The following is a 13,409-nucleotide window of genomic DNA, read 5'->3' as shown; positions in this document are numbered from 1 at the left end:
TAATAAAGAGATAAATGAACTCAGGACAAAAATAGACAACATTAAAGAGGAAACAACCCAGGATATGGAAAATCTCAGAAAAAAGAACGAAACAGAACTGCAAAACAAAATGGAAGGCCAATCCAGCAGAATAGAACAAACAGAAGACAGAATCTCAGAACTCAAAAATGAAATGGTAATTAAAGGAAAAACCAAAGAACTATTAATTAAACAACTCAAGACCTGTGAAAAGAAAATGCAAGAACTCACTGACTCCATCAAAAGACCAAACTTGAGAATCATGGGCATCGAAGAAGGAGAAGAGGTACAAGCAAAGGGAATGCGTAATATATTCAACAAAATAATAATGGAAAATTTCCCAAATCTAGAGAAAGATATTCCCACACAGATGCAAGAGGCCTCCAGGACACCAAACAGACGAGATCAAAATAGAACTACCCCACGTCATATCATCATTAAAACAACAAGCTCAGAAACTAAGGAAAGAATATTGAAGGCTGTAAGAGAGAAAAAACAAATAACATACAAAGGTAAACCCATCAAAATCACAGCAGACTTCTCAACAGAAACATTAAAAGCAAGAAGAGCTTGGGGTGAGACCTTCCAGGCACTGAATGAAAATAACTTCAACCCCAGGATACTCTACCCAGCAAAACTATCATTCAAAATAGATGGAGCAATAAAAGTCTTCCATGATAAGCAGAAACTAAAACAATATGTGACCACAAAGCCACCACTACCAAAGATTCTTCAAGGGATTCTGCACACAGAAAGTGAAACCCAACATAACCATGAAAGGACAGGCAGCACCAAACCACAGGAAAAGAAAAAGCAAGACAGTAGAGAGTAACCTCAACTTAGGTACACACAATCAAACCTTCAAACAACTAAGACAACTAAATGACAGGAATCACCACATACCTATCAGTACTAACACTTAATGTTAACGGACTTAATTCACCCATCAAAAGGCACTGCTTGATGAAATGGATTAAAAAGGAAGATCCAACAATTTGTTGCTTACAGGAGACTCATCTCACCGACAGAAATAAGCATAGGCTTAGGATGAAAGGCTGGAAGAAGATTTACCAAGCCAATGGCCCCTGTAAACAGGCAGGAGTAGCAACACTTATTTCTGACAAAGTAGAGTTCAAACCTACATTGATCAAATGAGATAAAGAAGGACATTCCATACTAATAAAAGGGGAAATAGACCAAAAGGAAATAATAATTATCAACCTATATGCACCTAATGTCAATGCACCCAATTTCATCAAACATACCCTGAAAGACATAAAAGCAAATATTAACTCGAACACAGTGGTTGTGGGAGACTTTAACACCCCATTATCATCAATAGATAGGTCATCCAAACAAAAAATCAATAAAAAAATCCAAGATCTAAAATATACAATAGATCAACTGGACCTTCTCAATGTCTACAGAACATTTCATCCAACTTCTACACAATATACATTCTTCTCAGCAGCCCATGGAACCTTCTCCAAAATAGATCATATCCTAGGGCACAAAGCAAGCCTCAGCAAATATAAGAAAATAGAAATTATACCGTGCATACTATCAGATCACAATGCAGTAAAAGTAGAAATCAACAACAAAAGTAAAGACAAAAAACATGCAAACAGCTGGAAACTAAATAACTCATTACAATGGATGATCGATGAAATAAAAGATGAAATTAAAAAGTTCCTGGAAGTCAATGAAAATGAAAACACAACCTACCGTAACCTATGGGACACAGCAAAGGCAGTCCTGAGAGGAAAGTTTATAGCCATGAGTACATATATTAAAAAGACTGAAAGATCCCAAATCAATGACCTAATGATACATCTCAAACTCCTAGAAAAACAAGAACAAGCAAATCCCAAAACAAATAGAAGGAGAGAAATAATAAAAATAAGAGCTGATATCAACGAAACAGAAACCAAAAAAAACCATACAAAGAATTAATGAAACAAAAAGTTGGTTCATTGAAAAAAAAACAAGATCGACAGACCTCTGGCAAACCTGACAAAAATGAGAAGAAAAAAACTCAAATTAGTAGAATCAGGAATGCAAAAGGGGAGATAACAACAAACACCATGGAAATCCAGGAAATCATCAGCGACTACTTCGAGAACCTATATTCAAATAAATTTGAAAATCGTAACGAAATGGACAGATTTCTAGATACATATGATCATCCAAAACTGAATCAAGAGGAAATTAATCACTTGAATAGATCTATAACACAAAATGAAATTAAAGCAGCAATCAAGAGTCTCCCCAAAAAGAAAAGTCCAGGACCTAATGGATTCTCTGCTGAATTCTATCAGACCTTTAAAGAAGAACTGATACCAACCCTCCTTAAACTGTTCCATGAAATAGAAAGGGAAGGAAAACTGCCAAACACATTTTATGAAGCCAGTATTATACTTATCCCAAAACCAGGCAAAGACACCTCCAAAAAGGAGAACTATAGGCCAATCTCCTTAGTGAACACTGACGCAAAAATCCTCAACAAAATAATGGCAAACCGAATTCAGCAACACATCAAAAAGATCATTCACCACGACCAAGTAGGCTTCATCCCAGGAATGCAGGGGTGGTTCAACATACAAAAATCAATAAACATAATAAACCACATTAACAGAAGCAAAGACAAAACCACTTGATCATCTCAATAGATGCAGAAAAAGCCTTTGATAAGATCCAACACCATTTCATGATAAAAGCTCTAAGAAAACTAGGAACAGAAGGAAAGTACCTCAACATTATAAAAGCTATATATGACAAACCTACAGCCAGCATTATACTTAACGGAGAAAAACTGAAACTATTCCCTCTAAAATCAGGAACTAGACAAGGATGCCCACTATCTCCACTCCTATTCAACATAGTACTGGAATTCCTAGCCAGAGCAATTAGGCATGAAGAAAGAATAAAAGGAATACAAATAGGTAAAGAAACTGTCAAAATATCCCTATTTCCAGATGACATGATCATATACCTTAAAGACCCAAAAAGCTCTACTCAGAAGCTCCTAGACAGCATCAATAGCTATAGCAAGGTAGCAGGATATAAAATCAACATAGAAAAATCATTAGCATTTCTATACACTAATAACGAACAAACTGAAAATGAATATATGAAAACAAATCCATTTACAATAGCCTCAAAAAAAATCAAATACCTAGGTATAAACCTAACAAAAGATGTGAAAGACCTCTATAAGGAAAACTGTAAACTTCTGAAGAAGGAGATTGAGGAAGACTATAGAAAGTGGAGAGATCACCCATGCTCATGGATTGGTAGAATCAACATAGTAAAAATGTCAATACGCCCCAAAGTAATCTACATGTTTAATGCAATTCCCATCAAAATTCCAATGACATTCATTAAAGAGATTGAAAAATCTACTGTTAAATTTATATGGAAACACAAGAGGCCACGAATCGCCAAGACAATACTCAGTCAAAAGAACAATGCTGGAGTTATCACGATACCTGACTTCAAACTATATTACAAAGCAATAACAATAAAAACAGCATGGTACTGGCACAAAAACAGACATGAAGACCAGTGGAACAGAATAGAGGACCCAGATATGAAGCCACACAACTATGAGCAACTTATCTTTGACAAAGGAGCTAAAAATATACGATGGAGAAAAATCAGCCTCTTCAACAAAAACTGCTGGGAAAACTGGTTAGCAGTCTGCAAAAAACTGAAACTAGATCCATGTATATCACCCTATACCAAGATTAACTCAAAATGGATCAAGGATCTTAATATCAGACCACAAACTCTAAAGTTGATACAGGAAAGAATAGGAAATACTCTGGAGTTAGTAGGTATAGGTAAGAACTTTCTCAATGAAACCCCAGCAGCACAGCAACTAAGAGATAGCATAGATAAATGGGACCTCATAAAACCAAAAAGCTTCTGTTCATCAAAAGAAATGGTCTCTAAACTGAAGAGAACACCCACAGAGTGGGAGAAAATATTTGCCAGCTGCACATCAGACAGAGGACTGATAACCAGAATATATAGGGAACTTAAAAAACTAAATTCTCCCAAAACTAATGAATCAATGAAGAAATGGGCAAATGAACTAAACAGAACTTTCTCAAAAGAAGAAATTCAAATAGCCAAAAAACACATGAAAAAATGCTCACCATCTCTAGCAATAAAGGAAATGCAAATTAAAACCACACTAAGATTCCACCTCACCCCTGTTAGACTAGCCATCATCAGCAACACCACGAACAACAGGAGTTGGCAAGGATGCGGGGAAAAAGGAACCCTCTTACAATGTTGGTGGGAATGTAGACTAGTACAACCACTCTGGAAAAAAATTTGGAGGCTACTTAAAAAGCTGGACATCGATCTACCATTTGATCCAGCAATACCACTCTTGGGGATATACCCAAAAGAATGTTACTCCGGAGGCACCTGCACATCCATGTTTATTGCGGCACTATTCACAATAGCCAAGTTGTAGAAACAGTCAAGATGCCCCACCACTGAGGAATGGATTAAGAAAATGTGGTATCTATACACAATGGAATTTTATGCAGCCATGAAGAAGAATGAAATGTTATCATTCGCTGGTAAATGGATGGAATTGGAGAACATCATTCTGAGTGAGGTTAGCCTGGCCCAAAAAACAAAAATCGTATGTTCTCCCTCATATGTGGACATTAGATCAAGGGCAAACACAACAATGGGATTGGACTTTGAGCACATGATAAAAGCGAGAGCACACAAGGGTGGTGTGAGGATAGGTAAGACACCTAAAAAAATTAGCTAGCATTTGTTGCCCTTAATGCAGAGAAACTAAAGCAGATACCTTAAAAGCAACTGAGGCCAATAGGAGAAGGGGACCAGCAACTAGAGAAAAGGTGAGATCAAAAAGAATTAACCTAGAAGGTAACACACACGCACAGGAAATCAATGCGAGTCAACTCCCTGTATAGCTATCCTTATCTCAACCAGCAAAAACCCTTGTTCCTTCCTATTATTGCTTATACTCTCTCTTCAACAAAATTAGAAATAAGGGCAAAATAGTTTCTGCTGGGTATCGAGGAGGTGTGGGGGAGAAAGAGGGGGTGGAGTAGGTAGTAAGGGAGGGGGTAGGGGCAGGGGGGAGAAATGACCCAAGCATTGTGTGCACATATGAATTAAAAAAAAAGTCACTGCTCCCTAAACTTTCAGTTACCTCCATATGAACATATCCTGAATTGACGTGCCCTGACTGAAAGGTGTAAAACACACATTTCTTATATCACAAGAAATGTCCCGTCCTATCAAGGCAGCTGATGTGTGCAATGCACCCAGGCAGCAGAAGGGTATTAGTGCTGAGGGCATTCTGCTTTTTTCTGAAAAAGAGGAGTCACATGTGTAGCACTGAAGAATAATTATAGTGATAAACAATCGTTTTCAACATCTCAATCCAAACTGTTCCTCCCCTTTACTTTTCTAACAGGAATATCACATAGTGTCTTAGCAAAACACAGCTTTTTAATGACTAAAAATGTCTTCGGTTGATTATTTTTACATCTCCTAATGTGTGACAAGGAGTATGCTCTAGGAATTGATAGTTTGTTCACATCTCTTTCTTTGTTCTCTATTTCATAAATGAATGTGCTCAAAGCTGGTGGACAAAGATGTTCGGGTCTTTAACAATTAGACAAACTAATTGCAATTAAGTTTTGAAAGAGTAGGCTTTTAATTCCCAGATATCCATGCTGCCCTATTGTTATAAGCTGTTTCAGGTCACATAATTAGCAGGGGATTTACACCCAGAGATCACTCAGCTAGAGGATGTTATCAAGACACGGGGATGAATGAACCTTTCTTACTACACTGTAGTTCTGCAACTGAAGTGTGAATTTACCTTGAATTCCATTGATCCATCATCTTGCAGGTCAATACATGAGATTTTTAGTTACTGGGATTTTAAAAGTTTCTTTTAGGTCTTGGAATAAGTAGCTCATAAATCAAAAATCCATCTGTCAGATTTTTGTAAATGTGGTTGATTCTACCAGCTAGAAGTAACAAATTGAAAGGTTTCAATTTAAATTTGCTAAATGGTCTCTTCAATTTGCTATTGCATGTCTGGCTTTCAGAAAAGTGTCCATTAAGAAAAAAAAACAACAAGAAGAAAACCTTAAAGCACAATTTTACTTCTTCAACTCTATGCATCAGGTTCTAAAAGAACAGTACCTTTTATCTGCATTTTTAGCAGGAGGAAAGAGAAGAAAACTGAAGATGGCTAAAGCTCAGTTCATTACCTGATCCTAACATTTGATCATATCCACGTTGATTCAACTAGAATTCATTTTTTAAAAATATTGAAGAGATTTTTAAAAAAGGTATAGCTATTTGTAAGTGATCAACCACCATAGTAAGCTAGAAATTTGGAAAGTCAAAATTCTTTAAGCTAAATTTACAGTCTAAGATTTCCTATTATCAGTACTAGATACTTTACTTTGAAGCTTTGACTAGACCAAATTATATCAGATACTAAAGGTTAATTTTCTTGACTTTGGGTGCTACTCAAATTACATCCCCCCAGAAATCAATACAAGTTGGAATTGCCAGGAGTGTCTGAGAATGCAGTTGCCAACCCAAGTGAGTCCAGTGTGTGGCCACACCTAAGCTTCACTCTCTGGAGCTCCACTTGTGCACAAATGTCACCAAATCAATTAACCGATGCAGAACCATCCTTAAGCATCAATAGAATGAGCTCAGTTGTTGCTGGAAAAACACAAGTCAGGTTCATGAGAACTACTCTGTCTCTTTTCAGTTCACATAACCCTGGTTTGTCTGATGTATTAATAAAGTAGGGGAAGTAATTGAAATAAAGTGGTGACAACAAAAAGAAAGAACTCTCAGAGGAAAGAACTCAGGCTTGAATCACTGCTTTAAAGAAAATGGAGAATGTCACTTAGAGTTCGAAAAACAAGTTGCTCACCTCTGCTCCTTGTCAAACAAACAACTAATCCTGTGTCACTCCAGTATTTGTGATATTTCTGTCTACCTCCAAGATTCTGTGTGACTTGATTTTGCACTGAAGACAGGTGTTGCCAGACCCTTTTCCATGCAAAGATGGGAAGGAATAGTGTTCAATTTTCAGGGATATTAAAAGCACCCCAGGGCAGAAATGGCATATTCTTAGTTCTGTGTCCTCCTGCTTTTATTTCTTGAAAGTCTGAAATGTTCATGCTCGTATAGAAAATAGCAATGTTTGGCAGAGAGAATGTCTCCCTATTGAGCAAAGGCCTGGGCTGTGAGAAGGTAATATCTCCCTCCAAGTTAAGGGGTAGGCAGGGTTTTTTTTTTTCACTACTTGTGAAAGAATGGGGTTTCCTCAGGTCTGGGTTAAAGACATCATTGAAGTTCTCCCTTCATCTAATTTATAGGACAGTAGAGCTAGAAAGTTCATCAACTATCAAATTCTCAGGCTGAAGTAGAAAAGATTTTTGATAATCCTTTATTCAAATATTCTATATAATCTTAGAGATAAGAGTAAGTAGTCTACCAGAAGGACTGCGCTCAACCCATCTTAACAAAGCTTAAATGTGTGTGTACATTATGGCAGAGCCTTGAAATACAAAAGTAAAATCAAATGAAAGTAAAGGAGAAATTTTAAAACCCATAATTATAGTTGCAGACTTCAATATCCTTTCTCAATAATTGATGGAACAAATAGATAGAAAATCAGTAAACATATTAAAAACATAGACAATACTATCAAAAAACTTGATTTCAGTGACATTTATAGAAGATTTCATCCAACAATAGAAAAATGTTCATTCTTTTCATGTGCCTTAGATCACGTTCTGGAGTATAAAGTTAGTCTAAATAATTTCAAGACAATAAAAATCAAAGCCATAGCTCTGATCTAATAATTAAAATAATTAATTATGTTAATGAATTAAAATCCAATAGGTTTTAATTTAGTTAAACCATTAAATAGAATCAATAACAAAAATATTTGGAAAAACCCAAAATATTTGGAAATTAAATAGCATTCTTATCAACAACTTCTGGAATGAGGAAGAAATAGCAACAAATAAAAATTTGGGTATAGCAAAAACAATTGTGAATAGCTCGAGCAGTGTTTATAATGAAATTTTTGGCATTATTTGTTTTACAGTTTGCATGATGGGTCTCTTTAAAATTCATATGTGGAAACTTAATCACCACGGTGATAGTATTAGAAGGTGGAGCCCTTGGGAAGTGATTAAGTCATGAGGCTCGCCTTAGTGAGTTGGATTATTGCCTCTATACAGGACTGGAGGGAACTTTGATGTCCTTTTGTCCTTCCATCTCTTCTACCATGTAAGGACACAACAAGGAGCCATCTTAGAAGCAAACAACAGCCCTCGCCACACACCAAATCTACTGACACCTTCATCTTAGACTCTTAGCCTCCAAAACTAAAGAAATAAATTTCTATTGTTTATAAGTTTCCCAGTCTCAGATATTTTGTTGTAATTGAACAAGCAGACTGAAACAATACACTTACATTAGAAAAGACGAGAGGTTTATGTGAGTGACACAAACCTTCCTACTTAAAAAGACAGAGAGGATATAATGAAAACAAAAATAAACAGAAAATATAGAGATGGTAAGCTGGTTAATACCTTCTTCTAAGTATGAACTAGGTAACTAGTCACAAGTATTTACTTCACTAGTAAGTGAACAACACGATCCTCAAAACCCATCCGAACATAAATGCCCCAAAAACACAAAATGGCTTCTCAGATGCTCCACTAAAACCCGTAATTAGCCAAGAACTGTCAGAAGTGTCACCGCAGTCCATTATAGATGCATTTCTTAAGTGCATTTGGAAAGGATCATTCTCTGACTTGTTTAACTTCAGTAAAGGCTTTCAATTTAGGGGAACAAATTCAATTTACTCATTTTATAATGGTTAAAAATCTGGCACCTTTGTTATCTATGTTGCTTGATCTCACATCGGTTTTGAAATAAAATTTAAAACCCATGGCCTTTTAGCTTGACTTTTATGGTAGAGAAGAATATTTGTGTTGCTCCCTTAAGTAAATTTTGAGGATCTTGGTTGTTGATACAGAGAATGTTCTATCATGCAGTTTGTTAAATACACATAGTCTTTACTTTTACAAGAAAACTGTTACATGCGAAAATAACTTTGTAATCACTGTATTTGAACTACTCTAGGCAGATATAAAAGTCAAAAATTTTAAAAATTATTTTTAAGAAGTCAATGAAACTTATACCACAGATCCTCCCCATTATATAAACTAACATTTTTTAAGAATTTGCCAGTTCTCAGCTTGCAATTGCAATTCCCAGATTGCAGGTGATTATTTATATGTCCTAGAGGCAGGCTTTTGATGGATTAACTCCTATAATTCATCATTTGTCTTTTCTCCCCATCTGTATCATGTATCATTTTTATACTTGAATGTAGAACTTCTGATGCTATATTTTAGAAGATGTATAGTTTTGTGCCCATGCACTATGCCACCGGTTATGTGTACTGATATTTCTTCTCTCTCAAGATACTCATACTCTTTTAACAAAATTTGACATTTTCATTCAGCCATGTTTACAAGTTCTTCAGAGGTATTTCAAAACACTGGAAGTAAATTTCACATTTCCATCCTTACAAAGCTGTAATACCGTATTCCATGTTGGATAATCATGGATCATTTCCTTGCAGAGAACTAGCTGGAAATATAAGTAAATGCATTTGAAGACAATTGTGCAATTGAAGAATTCATACTATGATCTTTATGATGAAGGGCAACATAATTTGTTGCTTTTAATGATAACCTATCACATAAAAAAGCAGCTCCAACATTTATTGCAAGAGAGCAATCAAGAAAAGACAATTAACATTGAGTGCTTAATGTTTTTAAGAGAATGGGGTGAATTTCTCCAAAATATAAGCCTTATAAGACAGAAGAAGGAAAGGAGAGAGTTGAGTAGGTCTCTCTCTGCCTGCCATGGCCTGAATGCTCTGGAAAACCAGCTGATGCTAAGGAGGAGGAAGATGAAGGGGTGGAGAGAGTAGGCATAGTAGATAGGATGAGTTAGACTCAAACTTACTGTGATGGTTTGGATAAAAGTCCCCCAAAGGTCCATGTATTAAAGGATTAACCACCAAGGTGGTGCTGTTAGGAGGTGATAGGACCTTGGAGGTGGGGCCTAATGGGAGAACCTTAGGTCACTGGGAGCATTCCCTTGAAGGGGATTGTGGAATCCAAGCCTCTTCCCCTCTCTTTTGCTCCCTGGCTGCCATGACAAGGGCAGTTTACTCCAGCACACACTCCCTGTCCCTTGCCATCCTGCATCCCCACCGGAGGCCTAAAAACAATGGGTCCAGCCATTGTGGAAATTCTCAAACTGTGAGACAAATTACACTGTGTCTCTTTATAAATTAATTATACCAGGTATTTTGTGACAGTGATGAAGATAATTGTGCAATTGAAGACTGCATACTATGACCTTTATGATGAAGGTCAACATAATTTGACTTTCCATCTCACATATCAACCATTCCCAAAGAAGGGTGGCTTCTGCATGGCAGGGCTGGCTTAGCCTCTCTGCTCCTGCTCCCATTCACTGGAACCAGTGTCCCTGCTGTGCCTGGCATCAGAATTCCAGCTTCATACTTCAATGTACCAGGGAAGAAAGGGCCTTCTCTGCCTGCATCTCTGAGGAACGAGGATGCAATCCATAGGAGCACCAAGTCTCCCTGGCCAGAGCTGACTTACAGGTGTATTATAAGAAAACTTAACAGAAAACTCAGTACATTCTCCTGGTCAGCTGGTCAGTGACCATCCTTGTAGGCTCCTTCTCAGGCTGCAGTGTCCACCTTAGGCACATTCCTTCTTTCCCGCCCCCAGGCTCTCTGAAGCATCACCCAAGACAGATTTAAGGCAATAGGGATCCTGGGGGAAAATGGCCAATTCTGGGCTTCTCCATTCTTCTTTGTAGTCCTGGGAGACTCGACCTTCACTACCCACAGCAGAGCTTATCTTAATGAACCTAACACAGGATCGCTGCTCTCATCCCTCCCTCCTGCTGCAGTGCAATCATCTGCTCTCAGCCATTATCTTAACTCTCTTTAAAGGAAGTACAAGTTGAGAGCTCATGCCAGGCTTATTCCTTGCAGCTCCTACACACACAGTGCACAAATTTATCCAAAATGAAGTGTGAGGCTATGTTTCTGAAACTTTGAAGAACTCACTGAGTTTACATGCACTTGGGTCAGAGCTGGGGTGGCAACCAAGGTACACTGTCCACTTATAGGGGTGGTATTCTCATCTATACAGAATTTAACCCCCCTGTTTACAATTCTGCAGTGCACAACCTGCACAACTACCTGCAATGGCTTTAGGGGAGCAGTGATGGCAGTGGGAGTCCTCTTCAAGGCACATCTGAATATTTGGGGGCTCATCCAAGAGTTCTGTCATTCTACTGGACTCTCAATTAAATGCACACAGTGAAACCACCAATGGTTACTTCTCATTCTCAATAAGAGACTGGCTATCTTCAGGATTTTGTTTGTTGGATTTGCTTCATCAACTTTTCTAAGGATTGTATCAGCAAATGGTATTTATAGCAATATTATGAAAGCTGCACTCTGAATTATTTTTCAAATATTAGATGGGGCCACAGAATCTAGGGGGGTAGCATGTAGTTTGGGTACACAATCAAATAATTAAATGAATTAATTAAATCAGTCACAGAATTTACCAAGCTCTTTCTGTATATGAGACACAGTGCAGACTATATATATGTGTGTGCTTGTGAATAAGTGTGTACATGCATGTAAATACATGTATGTGAATGTGTTTGAAGATGTTTGAATCATTTGAAAATGTTTGCAACTGTTACCCCCGTTGTGGGCTTTTTAAACATCACAGAGGACAAAGAAATAGTTCAGCATTCTGGCATTCCAATTTATGTAAAATTCATATGTTCCTATGTGCAAATAAATAAATGTATTACACAAAATGAGGAGTGGCTTGTTGAAGTAATAAAATTGTTAATATTGAGAATTTATTATGCTTTGTACACCATGGAACTAAGTTCTTCACATGAATAAATTTGTAGAATGCTCACAAAGTTGCAACAAGGATACTGTAGCTACTGATTCTGTTTTCAAATGAAAGATTAAAATCACAGAGAGGTCAAGCCACATGCCCAAGGCACACAGAGTTAGGCAACCTTCCAAGCCTAAGTTCGGCCAATGCTGTTTGAGAATAAACATTAAATACCATAAGGAGTTAATAAGCATACACTAATATATGGGCATAAAATATGACATCTGAATAATATGTTGATAAATTTACAAAAGCAGGAGTGATAAACGAAGAGGTATGTACTTGTTAGGAAGGAAAGTAGTGTTTACTATGGATCAACACCAGAGCAGAGGTGTTGGGAAGACCTATGGGAGGTCCTGGAGATGGAAGCCTGTGGGAGGTCTTACGATAATTCCGGCCATGCCCATAGGAGGAGACCTTTCTGGTTCTCTCTCTCTACTTCCTGGTTCATGTTGTGAGTTTTTTGTTCCAACACCTGCTGTCAACATTGCTGGTGGCTTTCCCAGAGAATGAAAGCAGAATGGTCTATCTGTTCTTGGACTGGAACCTCCAGAACCATCAGCCAAAATGAAACTCTTGTTATAAGCTAATTTCCTCAGCTGTTTCATTGTAATAACATGAAGCTGACTGATATTGATTCTAATATAAACCATACTACTTGAAATATATTTCTCACAGAGTATTCAGTACAGCATTCCATTTATTATTGCTTGTATGATGTTGGACTTTAATTGAGACCTGTGTGATTGAAATGATCAATTAATAATCAATTTGTAAAACTCCATAAAAATCTTGAGGTCTTCCATGAGTTTGAAAAGCATTGTGTCAACACCAGCAATGCAATGAATGCCCAAGAGATTTATAATTTGCCACTTTGTTTTTCCAAGAATGATTTTGGGAAAGGCTTAAAATCTAAGCATTAAAAATCTTAATATTATGCAACATATTTCTTCTTCTTCCCCTACCCCCTACTTTTCCCCCCTTCTTCTCCTTCTCCCCCTCTTCTTTCTTCTTCAGTACTGGAGATTGAAGCTAGGCTTTGCACAGGCTGGGTAAGTGCTTTACCACTTCACTACACCCACAGCCCACATATGTCATCTTATACCATTAACTAGTCTTATCTACTGAGATGCTATCAGTGCTAGAAGCTGTGTTGCAACGTTTAATCATCTACACAATTAAAAATGTATTCAATTTAACAAACAAAAAAAAAGAAAAAGAAATGAGAAGGCCTGACGTTCATGTAAGAATTTAAATTTCTGTAAAAAAGCACTAGTTCTAGCAAGGTGAGGCTGTGTGGCT

This window comes from Castor canadensis, chromosome 6 (genome assembly GCF_047511655.1).
Source record: "Castor canadensis chromosome 6, mCasCan1.hap1v2, whole genome shotgun sequence".
Taxonomy (NCBI): domain Eukaryota; kingdom Metazoa; phylum Chordata; class Mammalia; order Rodentia; family Castoridae; genus Castor; species Castor canadensis.
Note: the sequence above shows the minus strand (reverse complement) of the source record.